General features: G+C 36.8%; 1 pseudogene; it reads right to left on the bottom strand.

Annotated features, from left to right (window-relative positions):
- Positions 1-6,779: 6,779 nt before the first annotated feature.
- The window catches only part of LOC106960145 (GTPase IMAP family member 8-like), a 16,730-nt pseudogene continuing 7,536 nt past the window's right edge, over positions 6,780-15,973 (bottom strand).

Here is a 15,973-nt window from a genome sequence, read left to right as displayed (position 1 = left end):
TTAACACACTAATACTTCAGATTGAGGTATTTAAAAATACACAAAAAGTTAAAGAATAAAACATTTATTTATTATACAGGCAGGGCTTCAGTCTGCTGGTCTCACTGGGAGAACTCCTATGACTTCTGAGACGTCCTGGTTCACAGGCTAAAGCCAAGGATAAAAGAGAAATTATCCAAAAGTCTAATAGAAAATATATTTACTTCACATTCAGAAAAAGACATTTTCAGCATGTTGGGCTCTGAGTCGTAGCATCTTTATAGCTAAATACCGACATGGAGAAGCTGAGCTGTGAAACAGAGACTGAAGAACAGCAGCTCCAGCTCTGATCCTGACTGATCTTTCCTCACTAAATCCTCTGGTTTTTAATGAACTTCTCCTCCAACAGCGGCTTCTGAGCTGCTTTAGCTCAGTTACTTTTATGTCAAGGCGTGTTTCTAAGGTCTGATGCGTTCTAACGTACAGTTTAGAGGTGGTCTCAAACAGCCGTAATGACGTCTTGCTGTTTGCAGCCAGTGACCATGCAGGTGTTTACCAAGGCCAAGGGACAAATTCATCGCTGCCGAAGCTGTCCTCCCTGCACATTTTCCCAGAGTAGGAACAATAGATGTCTTCATTTCATTCAGAAACATTTTACTCAAGAAAGTGGGACCAAAGTTTATCAGCTATCTGTGTTTCTCATTTTCAAGCTGCCTCAAACTGGTTCCTGAACCGCACAGAGCTATCCTGGCCTCTCCTCTGACCCAGTGGATCAAAAAATTGACATGTGTTTCATATAAAATTTGACATGTGTTTCATATAATATCTTCAAACTCTTATAAAACAGACATGAGCAGTTTCAATACCAAAACATCTTTTACTCTCAATATTTACTGATTAGTTTTCAACTTCTTTGGTTATAATGAACTAAAACATTTTCAAATGAATATACTCTTAGGACTCTTAAGAATGTGATCTACTATAAAAAAACCTACTGATTAGACTAATTTTAATCAAATCGTGATCATTATATCTAAGAAAAATGTTCTATTGATTAAGTTTTATATTGATTAAACTATGAGTATAAATCTAACCTAAATTGAGCCTTACTCAAAACAATAAGGACCAGTCTAATATTTCAACATGCACTAAAGTTAAACATCATTAAAACTAGCATAATTAAACTAATATTTCCAACAGTCGTGAACTGGTTATGCCGTTGATTGTGTGTTTTATAGTTTTTCTCCTGACTACAAGGCACATTTCCTTATGGTGACAAGAGTAAAATGATACTGACACCTCAAGAAGTTGTCCAAAAATGACTTGCTCTATGAATGAAAATAAGGAAGGGAAAAATATTGAATCCAAGCTCCATATTTCTTATTTTTCAGGCATCAGAATAAAACAGTGTCCTGTATTTTACACAGATAAAAACTTCTATGAGGAAACTCATTTTACTTTTTTACACACGTTATTTGCACATCTTTATATCTCAGGGAGAAAGTCACACAGATCCCACTGAGCTCAAAAATAAATGTTAGGGTTACAACCAAAAATGTTAATGTTGTATTCAATCATCATCTGAATGTGGACCTACATGAACATTTGTGTTGATTTTATATTGAATAAAAGATAAGGAATCAATATTGATTCACGTGCATTTTGTCGTCTGATAGGTCTACATCATAATAACATCATTAGGAGTTTCTTCACTGCTGTTAAACACACAACATTGTTGGCAGACAATGGGTATTATGTTGTCCAAAATTATCTTACATTACCATAATTCCAAATATGTGCCCACATAAAATCACAACATGGCATTATTATTACATTTTATTTATGAAAAAAGATCTGTAAACATATTTGTCTCCTCTATGACTGCCAGAACAACAGTCAGTATCCATGAGGCCTTGTAGTGTATAAACCAGGAAAACAGTATGAGCTGGGGTAACCCAAGCTTGACTCTGGTTGGTGTCACTTTGTTTCCTTGCAATGCCTTCCTCCTGCTCTGGTGCGTAACAAAGCAGAAGAATTGGTGGATGGTTCGATGGTTGATCCAATTGTCGACCTTAACCTTACACAAACTTTGGGTTGCACAATCATGTAAAAAAATCATAGCTATAGTTTAGTTAGCTAAAGTAACTATAAAACTACCGATTTTATTATCTGTGCTGCTTTCGTAAGAATCTTTAATTCCTGTCTACATCTGTTCAATTTTCTCAAGAAGCCTTTTGTCGAGAAAAGTCGAGCTCATCCCACTTCCCCATGCTGGAGATTTAGTTTAATAATAACAATAAATAAAGTCAGACGGTAATAAAATTAATCTGGTTGTGTGTGTTGTTATGGTATCCTGCAAACTTTGCTTTAATTCTACTTTTTTCTATTTAATCATAAAAAATCATAGTCAGGTAAAAAGAGAGTCGTGGAACAGGAAGAGCAGGTTTCCTGAAGAAAGAGGAAGTTCCCAGCCTGCAGTGAATAAAAATAGTTCAGATTGCTCATTTCAAGGCATTAAAGGTTTAAAGAATAAAATCTAAACATTTTGAGTAATTGGATAAAACCCAGAGTAAAATACTTAAATTAATGATAACTTATGATTAAACCGATAATTAATATTGGTTTAACCAGTGGTTGATGTTGGTTTGATTATAAGAATATTTACACTTACCCTTATACTTATGGAAGTACTTACAGGTGAAAGAAGTAACTGTAACATGGTGTCAAATAATTAGAATAATGGATTATTCTTGGTTTCTTTTCAGAAATGTCTGTAATAACTCACATCATGATTATAATAAGAGTAACTAACACGTAATGGTTATTATAAAATTATAAGTGAATCCTAAATCAGAGAAACTAAAAGGTTATAAATGTGATTTTGACATTGAACTTGAAATGGTGTAGGGTGTATAAATGTAACTAATGGTCACTGATGTTGTGTTGGAGGTAGATGGTAGGTGAAGGTCAGGAGGAAAGAGGAACCGAAAGGAGAGCAGAGGTAACCAAGACATTAGGTCATTAGAACAGACATCATGTCTTCAAGATGGTGATGGATATGAGATCATCTGTCCAAGCAGTCAGTACGGAGGAAACAGGTGCAGAATTCAGACAGGGAACTGAAAGTGCAGCTCAGGAGAAATAAAGTTAATCTGCAGTCTGAGGCTAACCAAAGAACAGTTGACGTCAAGGAAAAACGTATGTGAGGAAAGAAAGTGTGTGGCTGCTGATAAGAATAAAAAGACACCAGACAGGAGGATCGGGGTTCTTTGATGCAGAATCAACGGAGGGCTGCTTGTTGATACCCCGGGACGATGAGACTGCTCGCTGCACAAGAAAGGAACAAGATCCGTTTACCCACAACCCGGGATTCTGATTCGACTGCGGCCCCACACTCAACCCCAAGGATTCCAACGATACTGCAGTGGACATGGGGAATAGACAAAGATCTTATATGGATAAAAGAACTGAGTTCGTTGAGGATTCTCACCAGTTCAACTTCGGATTTATTCTAAAAGGATTCTGCCAAGACAAAGACAGGACTCCATCCATGGACATTAAAGTTATCTGCTGCCAAGGAACGTCTCTGCATCTGGGTTCGAGTAAAACTGCCTCCCCCAAAGCCTCTATTTAGATTTAGACACAGAATTAGGTGAGGTTTCTAAATTTTCTTAAATCTATTGATTACTAATCTTTTGTTGAATTGCTGTATGTCTTTTCTCCCCTGCTAAAGCTTGCTAATAAAATACTAAAGTGTAATTTGACGTTGTGGACAGTTAAATTAATTGAGTCAACTAGATTTAATTCTTCTGATTAATGTGAAATCAATGTTAATGGTTTTAGTAAATTAGGGTGGCTTCGTACGTTCTTTAGTTCAGATAAATAATGACCCTGGGACTTATTCCTAGTCTCTAAAATTATCTAAGTTATAACAAGTGCACGTTAATATCAGGGAAAGAGCTATACAGTGAACAGACGTGGTTTATGAGCTCGGACACCGGCGGGGCTACTCCGATGTCTGAATCATGGACTGAAGCGGGTCATAACGTCTGGATGAAGGTAGTTAGAACTTAGACGAGTCTGTCAAGCGCCCAGCTTAAACAAAAGTTCTCTACATTCTTATTTGCGGTAATACCCAGGAATTAGAGGCTTTTCGGACCCGTGAGATGGAGAGCTGGTCAGTAGTCAGTCCGCTGAAGGTTAGGAGGGGCGTGGCTGAATACTGTGTATTAACACTTTTTACCTAATTATCACTGAGGTCTATATTGTTGAGGAAATGATACCTGTTCCTACACTTGTTCATTTGGGGGTCATCAACCCTTCATGACAACTACTTGATAGAATCTACAGCTATTTGCCCCTGCAACAATTTTAAAATCTGACATGTACAATTAAGCTTCAACACGCAGCCACACAACTATAAAAGCATAAAGTTTTAAAAATATCCTACATATTATTGACCATTCTAGGAGACTTCATAATTTAAAGTGAAAATAATGACATTTGATATATTTCCACTGCTGTCAAAATACTAAAATGAGTCAAATTTGACCTGAACCACGGTTACCTAATGTCACATAATAGATACAATTATCTTTCTAAAATATATAATTTTTTTTTTTTTACTGAAGTCAATTTAATATGTGAGACTCATTAAATAATTAAATATTATGTTGCATAAAAGTCATATCTTAATATGGTTAAAGCTAATAAAATGTTTCATTAGCTAGTTAGATTTTTGCCCAGCAGAGGGCAGTGAAGAGCCAGAATCAAAAGGCGTGGCGGAAGTTTGACTGGTGCTTGTAAAAAAAAAAAAGTGAACTCTTTTGTGTTACTTTAAATTTTTTCAAATGAAACCTTTAATTTGAATGTGACTCAATGTACATACTGTATGTGTGTGGATCCAGTTTGGATCAAAATGATCAAGTTGAAGTTGGGCCACAAAATTTTTATTTTTTATTTAATTTTTGTTAAAGATACAAAAAAAGACCAAACAAACAGGTAAAACAAATAAAATTGACATATTGATTTGAAGGAATATGTAAATTGTTGTACATTTCAAATATAAAAAGAATATTCTGGGTTCCTTTTAACAAAGGAAAGGGATATCATTTCTACATTTCAGCATTCTCATTTTTATGTATTCTCAGCAGAAATCTCTGAATTTGTGTCATTCTTTCTTTGACAACATTTGCTATATTTAGTCAGGTTTATTTAAGCAATTAAATGCAAATTTTGGTGCATCCAAGTCTGTTTTTGATACTAGAAAACAAAACAAAGAGCATGGTATTGGAGAAGGAACACTCTGTGTTGTAATTACCGTTTTTCCGAACTATAAGGCGCACCTAAAAACCTTCAATTTCCTCAAAAGCCGACAGTGCACCTTATAATCCGGTGTGCCTTATATTTGGACCAATATTGAGCCACAATAGGTCTAGCAACTATGGTAAGCAGCCGCCGACTTCATTTTCGCCTGCAGAAGAAGAAGCGCGCGGTGCATGCTGGGATAGTTGTCAGAATGCTGGTTTGTAATCTATTAATAAAGTTTGACTGACCTATCTACCTACCGACCGTCTATAATCAGGTCGCCTGCAGGTCATTTAGCACCACGTTCTCCACAAACATGCTGCGCATGAACAGAGAAGGGTAACCATCGTCCGGCCACGCCCCGGCCCAGTCGCAGAAGGCTCTCTTTGCCAACCCGAGTCGGACTATTTTGTTGACATTCACTTTAGTGCAGCTTCATCTAGTGGATGCATAACATAACTCCAGCCTCTACTGTAGCGTCTATTCTATGCGCCTTATAATCCGGTGCACCTTATAGTGTGGAAAATACGGTAATGTCTTCTATTTTAAGACTATTTTTTTTCCAGTTAGCAATTTGTTGTGATTTCTAAAAAAAAAAAGATTCTATAAGCATCAACCACCTGTGCTGGGGGTCAAATATGTACCATTGCTTAAATACAGTCTGGGCCCACAAATAATCAGTAGGGACCACATGGCCCCCTGTACAGCATTTTGTACCCTTTTGAAAAGAAGATTGAAGTGACAACCATGACATCTGAATGTTTCGTTAAGATGAGACCTAAAACTGGTTCTTGTACTGTCACAGAGCTTGTTCTGACTTGTAGAAGGAGGCTCTAGCCTGGCCTGACTAGATAAAATGAAAGTATGATGGGAAACGAACTCAGACATGTTTTGAAAGAAAAAACCAGGGTAGTATTGATATGTAACGTTGTCTTTATGCAGTCGAGTTATTCACATTGAGTAGAGGATCCAAAAATTTTACTGAAGAGTAGGGACTTCAATGTAGGAACAATGAATGTTCAATGTTTCAACAATGAAACACATGTTTCATATAGTCTAATACAAAAAAGTTGCAGCTTAGTTATAACAAGCTCTGTCTTCAGATCCACTTTTTTAGAGATCATGTATTTGTAGGTTATAAAAGAAAAAACTGATGTATACAAGAAATGTATACATTGTCTAAAATTATGCAAAATGGCTAAAACAGTTAATTAAAAAAAAAGCTGAAAAAGGTGTAATAGCTTTGAAATTTAAAACAGCATGATGTAATTCATTTTATCTATCATAAGAAATCCGACGAGAGTGATCAGCATAATTTATATAAAAACAAATTCTAAAATAGTATCATATCTGTAGCTGATAATGCTTGTTGTGCTTATAAGACACATATATCATAGTTTGTTTTCTTGTTCTCTCATGTTCATAAAAGTTCAAGTGGCACGTTTGAAAAGTCTTCTGCTTTAACAAGAGCTCCTGCGTTGAATCTTTGTGGTGTTTGAGAACATGTTCAAAGAATCTTTCTTGTTTTCAGATAAAGAAATATTTGGTTGATTTGCTGCTATTAGGGAACTTTCATCAGTCTTTTTCATATAAGTGGCTGAGGAACAAATGCTGCCGATCCCAGAGCTGATCTCTGACTCTCTCACTCTGTTATTCAGCCATTCAGCTACTTGGTCATGTCCTCGTCGTCTCCTGTTCTCTGAAATGCTCCCATATTCTGAGGCAACATCTCCACTCACTGAAACAGAAAGATTAAATTTTGTTTACTTTAGTAATGTCTGACATCATCTGTTTCTTCTCTGTTAAGTCTGACGAAGACGATGATAAAGTCTCTCTAAATAAATATTGATTGACTGTTGGATGTAAAGTGTTGTGCAGATTAAATATAAACATAAAATATTGAATTTAATCAAATTAGACTTACTGTCTGAGATGTAATCCTCATCCATGCTATGTGCCATTTTTGTAACAGGTACCGTTGGGTCCTCTGGTTCATTTGACAAAGCCTTCAACATTTTCTCTATCAGGTCCTGCTCTCGTTGGTTCGACTCATCTTCTGTCACAGTGCGTTGCTTTCCAAGCCAAGGTAGGTTCTGAAATGTCCTTTTTTCTAGTTCAGTTGTGAAGAATCCTCTGTTTTGTGTTACCATGTTAATAATTTTTTGGAACAACTCTTTGACTTCAACAGGATCATCATAGCTACAGGGGTTTAGAACATGGTATCTGTTCCCACATTTCTCCAGAAGCTCCTGGAGCTCCTTTCCCTCTCTGACGATGTAATTCTCTACAGGGACGTCATTGAGCCAGTTTCCCCAGGTAAAAACCACCATGCAGTGTCTCCACACTCTCTCTGTTAATGGCTTCATGATCTCCAGCAGAGCTTTGAGATCTTTCTCTGTGAAAGATCTACCATTTGGTACAAGCAGGAGAAAAACATGAGGTCCAGGAGAACACATGGAGACACTGTGGAGAACTTCATCTTTGATCCAGTCAGGTGGTGTTGGGTCTGAGAACCAGCCTGGAGTTTCAACAACTGAGACTTTTACTCCATCAAAGTTTTCTTCATGTTTCACACATGGTGAAGTTTCTCTATGATCTTGGTAGTTCTGAAAATATGAAAAACAAATAAAAAAAATATAATTCTGGACATGCTTTATTCACTGGACACCTGCATTCTGTATGTCAGACTGTCTGAAATTTATTTTGCTTAGTCTTGTTACCTTTTTCAACCAAGCTCTCTCAAATGTAATTCTAAAATTTTCATTGAAAAGGATCATGTTTCCAGCTCCACTTTTTCCTGAACATTTCTGGCCAATAAGAACAATCCTGATGTCTCTGATTGGATGTCTCTCATCTGTATGACAAGCAAAAATTACAGTAATGTTTTTAATAACAAAATATTCACATTATATGAATTTGTCATAAAACATGTCCTATTTTTTGCCTACCTCCAATCAGCTCTTTCATTACTCTTGACTTTCTCTCATTGATCTTCTTCAACCTTCTGGCCATCTTGTCTCCAGTCTCTCTCTTGGTTTCTAGCTCTGCTGCTCGGTCCAGCTCCACTTCATAGTAAGGATCTTCATTTCCTGCCCACATCTCTTCAATCTTCTCCAGTAGTTCCTTTACCTGAGTCTTATCACTGTGGTCCTTGTTGTTCAGGACATGATACCTGTTCTCACACTTGTTCACTATCCACTGCAGACCTTCATCACTCTCTATTCGCTCCTCTACAGTCTTCACTCCTAACCAGTCTCCATAGGTAAATATAACAAGTGTGTGTTTCCAGATTTCTTCCCTAAACAGACTCATGTGTTCTTGGACAACTCTGAGATATGATTCATCAGTGTTAATTGCCAGAGGAACAACCAGCAGCACAGCATGTGGTCCTGGAGGACACAGATTCACACTGTTCTCTATTTCCAGTTTATCCATCTCATTGGTTTCCTGAAGGGTGTTAAAGCAGAACCAACCAGGAGAATCGACCACTGTGAGCCGCCTTCCTTCAACCACACTGTGGCCAATTTCACTGTGGGTTGTTCTGTCACCCTTTTCATTAACATTAAACATATTTTTCACTAGAATAGTGTTTCCTGTTGAGCTTTTGCCAGCAAACGATCCTCCAATCATTACTATTCTTAAATGGTCTGGAGGGACTTTTCCACCTAAACCAACAAAACAGAGAAAACAAATTTTGCAGTTTCTTCAACATAAAAAAGTTTCCAACTCTACTCTTTTGAGCAGAAATTAGATGAGTCCAACAATTGCAAAACCAAAACAACTCTTAATTTCTGGTGGTTGAAAGAGAAAGGCCAAAAAAAAATAGTCAGGTGGTGAATCTATTGCACCACCAGAACTGTCTTCTGATATAGATGACTTTTAGTGTCTGTTGTGTGAAAGGCATATATGTGTGTGTATATATATATATATATATATATATATATATATATATATATATATATAATTAACAGTAACTAATTATAGTTACTGTTAATTAACAGTAACTATAATTACTGTTTGTGTATTATAGTTCACAGGTACCCCGCCCAATTTGTTATAAGTTCAATCTTCATTGTAGTTTGTTCATTCCTTCAGAATTTGGTTTGGTCTGTCTCCTGCCTTGATCCTTGGTACTGATATTTCCTTCATGTCATTGAATGTGACTGTTTAACTTATTAAATGAGGCCTACCGTGAGAAACTCTCTCCAACGACTTTTCTGGGACGCAAAAAGGTTAAATAATCCACCTCGTTTATGCTAATATTGCTCACCATGGACCTTACCAAGCCCCGCCCAGAAACGCCCCTCGACAGTCCCACGTGGCTGCATGTCTCACAAACAAAGCCTCGCGGGGCTTAGTTTCTATGTGTAAACATGGCGTCTTTCATTCCGACTGACTCTCTGCAAAGTATTTCTGAGTCGATTAGTGTAGCATTTCTGCCGGATTTTCAAAAAATATCAGCCACGACAATGGACAGGGGAACAAACAAGGTCATGTCATCTTTTTTGGACGACATCAAGGTGTTTGAGCCATGGCATGCCTCTTACATTGTGCGCGTCGCAGCTAAATGCTACCGATCAACGAGGAAAACAGCAGATCTTCACACCCTCAACATAAATATAGCTGAGGACAAGATCACTGATGCCTATTGTTCTTGCAAGGCTGGGTAAGTCGGCATTCATGGTTTTGAGGGTTACTTTTGAAATCAGTGATTTCTGTTGTTGGCACATGTTTGAGTGTGCCTAGGCCTGTTACTCGGTGCTAGCGTGGCTAACACGATTACAGTTTAGTAAAAAGCCTTTTCAGGTCAAATAAAAATTTTAATGTATGTCAGATACGGTACACATTGCATATTGATCTGTTCAGCAAACGTAAGACTGTGTAACAGACAGGCTTGAAGGTGTAGAAGTTGTATCGGTACTGCCATTATGATGTACTTAGTTAAAAGGTTTTCATAATGGATGTGTTTATTATTGACTTTTTTTCAGCCATTGTTCACACATTATAGGCCTCCTTAAGACCTTACAATATTTCAAGCTTCGAAATTCAAAAGGGATCGGGAGGTGCTGGTGCCTATCTCTAGCTAACGTTCCGGGCGAGAGGCGGGGTCACCCTGGACAGGTCGCCAGTCTGGCAGGGCCACTCAAAATATCCCCATTCACTAAACACAAAGAAAGCAAAGTAATAATACTTACACCAGCGCATACTCCTTTGTTTTTATTGATCTTACGACGGTTGAGCTGCAAATGCGGTCTTACACAAGCTTTGATCCAAGCAAGGCATTCCGTATCAGATTTGGGAAATCTGAATTTTATTTCCACAAATACATCAGGATACCTGACATCGCCTGTACAGATTCCCCACTGACAGTGGAGCACCATGCTTATTTGAGTTCTGTCGCAAAAACTTTGATTGTGTAGATTGTGATCTGCTAGTCCACAATCTACATTAGCATGTGTATACTACTGTAGCTTTTGTTTGTGAGACGGTCAAGCACGTGGTAGCTGCGCAGTGACGTCAAATGGGCATTAGCCAATGAAACGCGGCCCCTGTGGTAAGGTCCATTGATCCTTCTCAGTCTACCCTAAACCACGCCCACACACGCTCGAGGCAAGTCCATTTTGATTGGTTGAATCCTGTGGTAGAGGGCTGGCCCTGCGCTGAAAAAAATTAGCCGCAAACGGAGGGGGCGTGGCTAGACGCCTGTCAATCATTCTGAGCCGTGACAGACAATAACACTGAATGGGGCTGTCAGAAGTTAGCCCTTCGGGAAAGACCCAGGGATTTTCCTCAGGCGATTTGACACCAAGTTTGTTGAAAATTTAACAAAATGTGATACATTATTTCTAAAATATATTTAATTCTAGGTAGTTATTTTTAAGGGGTTTTTTTCTGTTGTTTTTTTAACTTTATTGTAAATGTCAGGGAGGGCTTAGCCCTACTAGCCCACTTATACCAGCTGTCCCTGCAGAAAGGAGATTGTTTTTATATATTTAATTTCTCTCACTGAATGTTTTTCTGTTCCTGAAAACTTTCTCCTGAAGGAAACATTAATTTATTGTTGTGCTTTTGCAGATGTAAATATTTGTAAGTAAAATATTATTATTTTGTATCTTATGTCTTATTTGATGTTTCCTTACTTCAAATCAGGGTTACATGTGATGATCTCAGAAGATCTGAATCTTCAAACCTTTACTTTATTCAACAAACAGCATCATAACTTTTTAGAAAAAAGGAACAATCTAATTTCTGTAGCTCTGTTTTCTGCTTCTGATCAAGTTTTACTTGTTTTTTTAACAGAAGCCAATATTAATAATAGTATATATTATATCTAATCTTGTATATCTTTTCTTAAAACTTAAATAATGTTAAGCTGAGTGTCACATGTGATGTTATCCCAGAAGATGAATCCTAAAACATTTACTTCCTTCAACAAAGAGCGCTCTAGCTTATTAGAAACAAAACTTGTAACCTACCTTCAATCTGTAGCTTCAGTTTGTTTATTTGTTTCTGGACTTGATCAAACCTTTTTGAGGCTCTTTCAGTCAAATCTGTCATTTCTTTTCTCAGAGTTTCTCCTTGACTTCTGTCAACAGAACAGTGTCTGCCTCCATTGATTGTAATCAGGGTCTCAATTTTGTCTAAAAGCTTCTTGACTTGATCTCTGTCTTCTCTGTTACTGAGGTTGAGAAAATGTTTTCTGTCTCCACATTGTTGAAGAATCCACTGCAGGACTGGATTTCTTCTGATTCTGGACATTTTCTCTTCATAAGTAGATGGAGTGACTGCAGTGAACAACACGATGGTGTGACTGAAAACATCTGCATTGAAAAGCTCCAAGTGTTGCTTTAGTGATGCTTTGACAAGCTGAGATGAATGTAAATCAACAGGAATGACCAGAAGAAAGACATGAGGTCCTGGGGGACACAGATGGACACTGTTCTGGATTTCTATCTGATCCAGTTTTGGGGTGTCTTCTGTAGGCCAATACCACCACCATCCTGGAGTATCAACCACTGTGACTCGTCTGCCGAACACTTCCTGCTGCCTCGCTTCACTCTGAGCTGTTCTTCTGCTGGTGTCAAAAACATTTTGACCCAGAATGAAGTTTCCAACTGAACTTTTACCACGGAGACTTCCATCTGATCTCCTTCCTCCTATCAACACAATCCTCAACTCTGTAGCAGGTTGGCTTTGTGCTGTGAGAGATAAGGCATTGTTCGATAGTTTAGAAACTCCTACTTTGAATAGACCAATACTGAATGTACTTTCTAATCTCACAAAAATAACTAGAATAGTTATTTTTGTGGAAAAAATTTGGAAAAAAACTAATTTGGAAAAAAACTAAACAATCTCTTGCATAAAGTCAAAGTCTTTAGATGTAACATATTCAGCCAGTAAATATTATCCGAGATAGGTTAAAGTTTAAGGGAATCACTGACCTGAGTTGGAAATATCAACTGAAGTAGCCATTTCAATTGCTTCACTCTGCCGACATTTCTGCTTCTTGTTTCATCAAACAAAACTTGTTCTTAAAAGAAAGTAAATCGTGCAGAGGTTGATGCTGTGCTTGATGAGTTGCTGTTGTGCCCTACGGCAATGGAAGGTTGATAAAGTCACACATGATCAGATATCGCCATATGCTGGATGATTGGAAAAACTGCATTTATATTCTGATGACCTAAAGCAACTATATTAAAATAAAACTGAAACTTAACAAATCATAAAATTAAATTTACTCATTAGAACAATTAGCACCATATCATTAAATGCTAAAATATTATGCAGTGATTTACATTTTGAACTGAACACTTTAAAGATCAAAGACTCTATGTAGAAAATAAGATCTACCGTCTGTTATGAGATTATGCTATTTTAGCTACTCTTGTCTCTTTGTTGTTGATTAGCTTTCTATTCAAACTGTGATTCTGTTATTTTTCACACAGATTGAAACAGACAAAAGCAAAGATCAACAGATGGAAAAGCTCTTTGATTACTCAGGGCATTATTGTGGTAAGGGTGACTGAATGTGATTGCTATTAATTTAGTGTGTTGGTTTCAAATTGTATTTATTCTGATGTTTTCCCTTAACTTCTATTTACAGGTATAATGACCCTTGTGAACTGGTTATGCCTTTGATTTTGTGTTTTATAGTTTTCTCCTGACTGCAAGGCACATTTCCACAAGAATGGTATGATACTAAAACCTCAAGATGATGTCCAAAAATGTCTTGCTCTATGAATTAAAATAAGTATTTTTCTACAGGAAAGTCCAGAATCCAAGCTCCACATTTCTTATTTTTAAGGCATCAGAATGAAACAGTGTCCTTCATTTTACACAGATGAAAACATCTATGAGCAAACTCTGTTTACCTTTTTTACACATATATGTTATGTGCACATCTTTATATCTCGGGGAGAAAGTCACACAGATCCCACTGAGCTCAAAAACAAAAACAAACAACATGGCTAATAAAGACTGTCACAGAACACACTCACTTAATACAAAGGAATAAAAGGAGGCAACAGTTGTTGTCCAGAAACTTGGATGTTTGGAGGGAGCAAATCTTTTGAACCAGATCTATAGATAATACCTAATAGAAAAAATATGATGTTGTGGAAGTCAGCAGAAAAAGACAAAAAAGTGATTTGAGTCTTGTTTTATTCTCAAAGACTTCCATCAATAAACAAAAAATGGAATGAATGACAACCGTTGGTGTCTTCACACCTCAACTTCTCCCCTTCATAATAAAAGCATACATTCTGGTGTGAAATATATACATTGTAGCCGCCACAATCTTCTAAATTGAGTTTTCTATTTGATAATAAAGGATTACAGTCTGTTTAGAAGCTAAACAAACACATCTTGAAAACTTCTCAATTTTTAGTTATTGCTTCGGTGGGAAATGTAAAACAAGAATTTCAGCAGACATTATGAGGTGTTGGCGACAATGGTGTCATTTGAAAGTGTGTCAGAATAATCACCTGAAATACTGTAAAAGCATAATCTTTCTGTACTCACACAGATTTAATTCTCGGAGTAAAGATCATCCTCTGCATTTATAACTATAACAAGACATTCAGCAGGAATTTGAAGCTGATAGTATGGATTGACTTGTTGGAGTAAAAGGAAAGTAAAACGTTTCACTTCTGAAGATAAACTAAAACAACATCAGTGAGGCAGTTTCACCTCAGACAGATAATCTCATTTTAACACCTGGTTTTCACATGTTGAATGCTTTAATGCTCTGAAGTCACTTAACAAGAATTTTGGCTGTTAGTGCAGTTTAGCCAATAAAGTTCAGAATGTTTACTGCACCTGTATTAGTTTATAATTTACAGTGAATGTAACTCAGTTCCAATAACAAACATTCAAATTTTAGTTTTTAAGAGCTTATTTCAAACCAAAAAATATTTGGTAACACTTTATTTGAAGGGGGTTGAATAAGACTGACATGCACACTTTCATAAACATGACATAACACCTGTCATGAACATGAATAAGCCTTCATGAACAGTTATGACTGTTGTCATAAAGCGTCATTCGGTAAATTATGACACTTTTAATACAAAGTTGACATTATTCATAATGTCTTTGTTATGACAGCTTGACATTAACCAGGAAATTATTACTGTTTAAACTTTACCTTTAATAACATAAAGTTACCTAATTTTTAAAGTACAATCAGTAATACTTTTATAACAAATTCATATCAGTAATGATTTCTTTACGTGTATACATTATGTAAATATTTATAAATATTTATATTTACACGATTTGCGCTCGGCCCTGCTACAGATATCATAGTTTGTTTTCTTGGTAGTGAGGAAAACAAACCATGTCTTCTCCAGGACCACATGCTGTGGTCCTGGAGAAGACAGATTCACACTGTTCTCTATTTCCATTTTAACCAAAAGTTAGTTCAAATGACATTTTTGAAAAGTCTTCTGCCTTAACAAGAGCTCCTGCGTTGAATCTTTGTGGTGTTTGAGAACATATTGAGAGGATCTTTCTTGTTTTCAGATAAAGAAATATTTGGTTGATTTGCTGCTATTAGGGAACTTTCATCAGTCTTTTCCATATAAGTGTTTGAGGAACAAATGCTGCCGATCCCAGAGCTGATTTCTGACTCTCTCACTTTGTTATTGAGCCATTCAGAAACTTGGTCATGTCCTCGTCGTCTCCTGTTCTCTGAAATGCTCCCATATTCTGAGGCAACATCTCCACTCACTGAAACAGACATTGATGTGTTTTAGTCAAGAGAACAAAGCATGAAATAAAGGCTGTAAACTAAACATTAATTCATTATTATATAAAACTTACTGTAAGGAATGATATCATCTTTGCTCTTTGCTGTTCTCACATGAGGTTCTGTTGGTTCTTCTGGTTCCTTTGCTAAAGCTTTCATCATTCGCTCTATCAGCTCCTGTTCTCTCCTCCTCCATTCTTGTTCTGTAAGTGTCTGTTGTTTTGGTGGCCAATGGAATTTGAGAAATTTCTCTTTTCTGTCTTCAACTGAGAAGCATTCTTTGTTTTGTTTTATCATATTAATAATTTTTTGGAACAACTCTTTGACATGACCAGGATAATCAGAAAGAAAGTTTTTTAGAACATGGTATCTGTTCCCACATTTCTCCAGAAGCTCCTGAAGCTCCTTTCCCTCTCTGACGATGTAATTCTCTACAGG

The sequence above is a fragment of the Poecilia latipinna genome, unplaced genomic scaffold, assembly GCF_001443285.1.
Source record: "Poecilia latipinna isolate Pla-1442-1.1 unplaced genomic scaffold, P_latipinna-1.0 Scaffold1159, whole genome shotgun sequence".
Lineage (NCBI taxonomy): Eukaryota > Metazoa > Chordata > Actinopteri > Cyprinodontiformes > Poeciliidae > Poecilia > Poecilia latipinna.
Note: the sequence above shows the minus strand (reverse complement) of the source record. Positions and strands in the feature narration are given on the sequence as shown.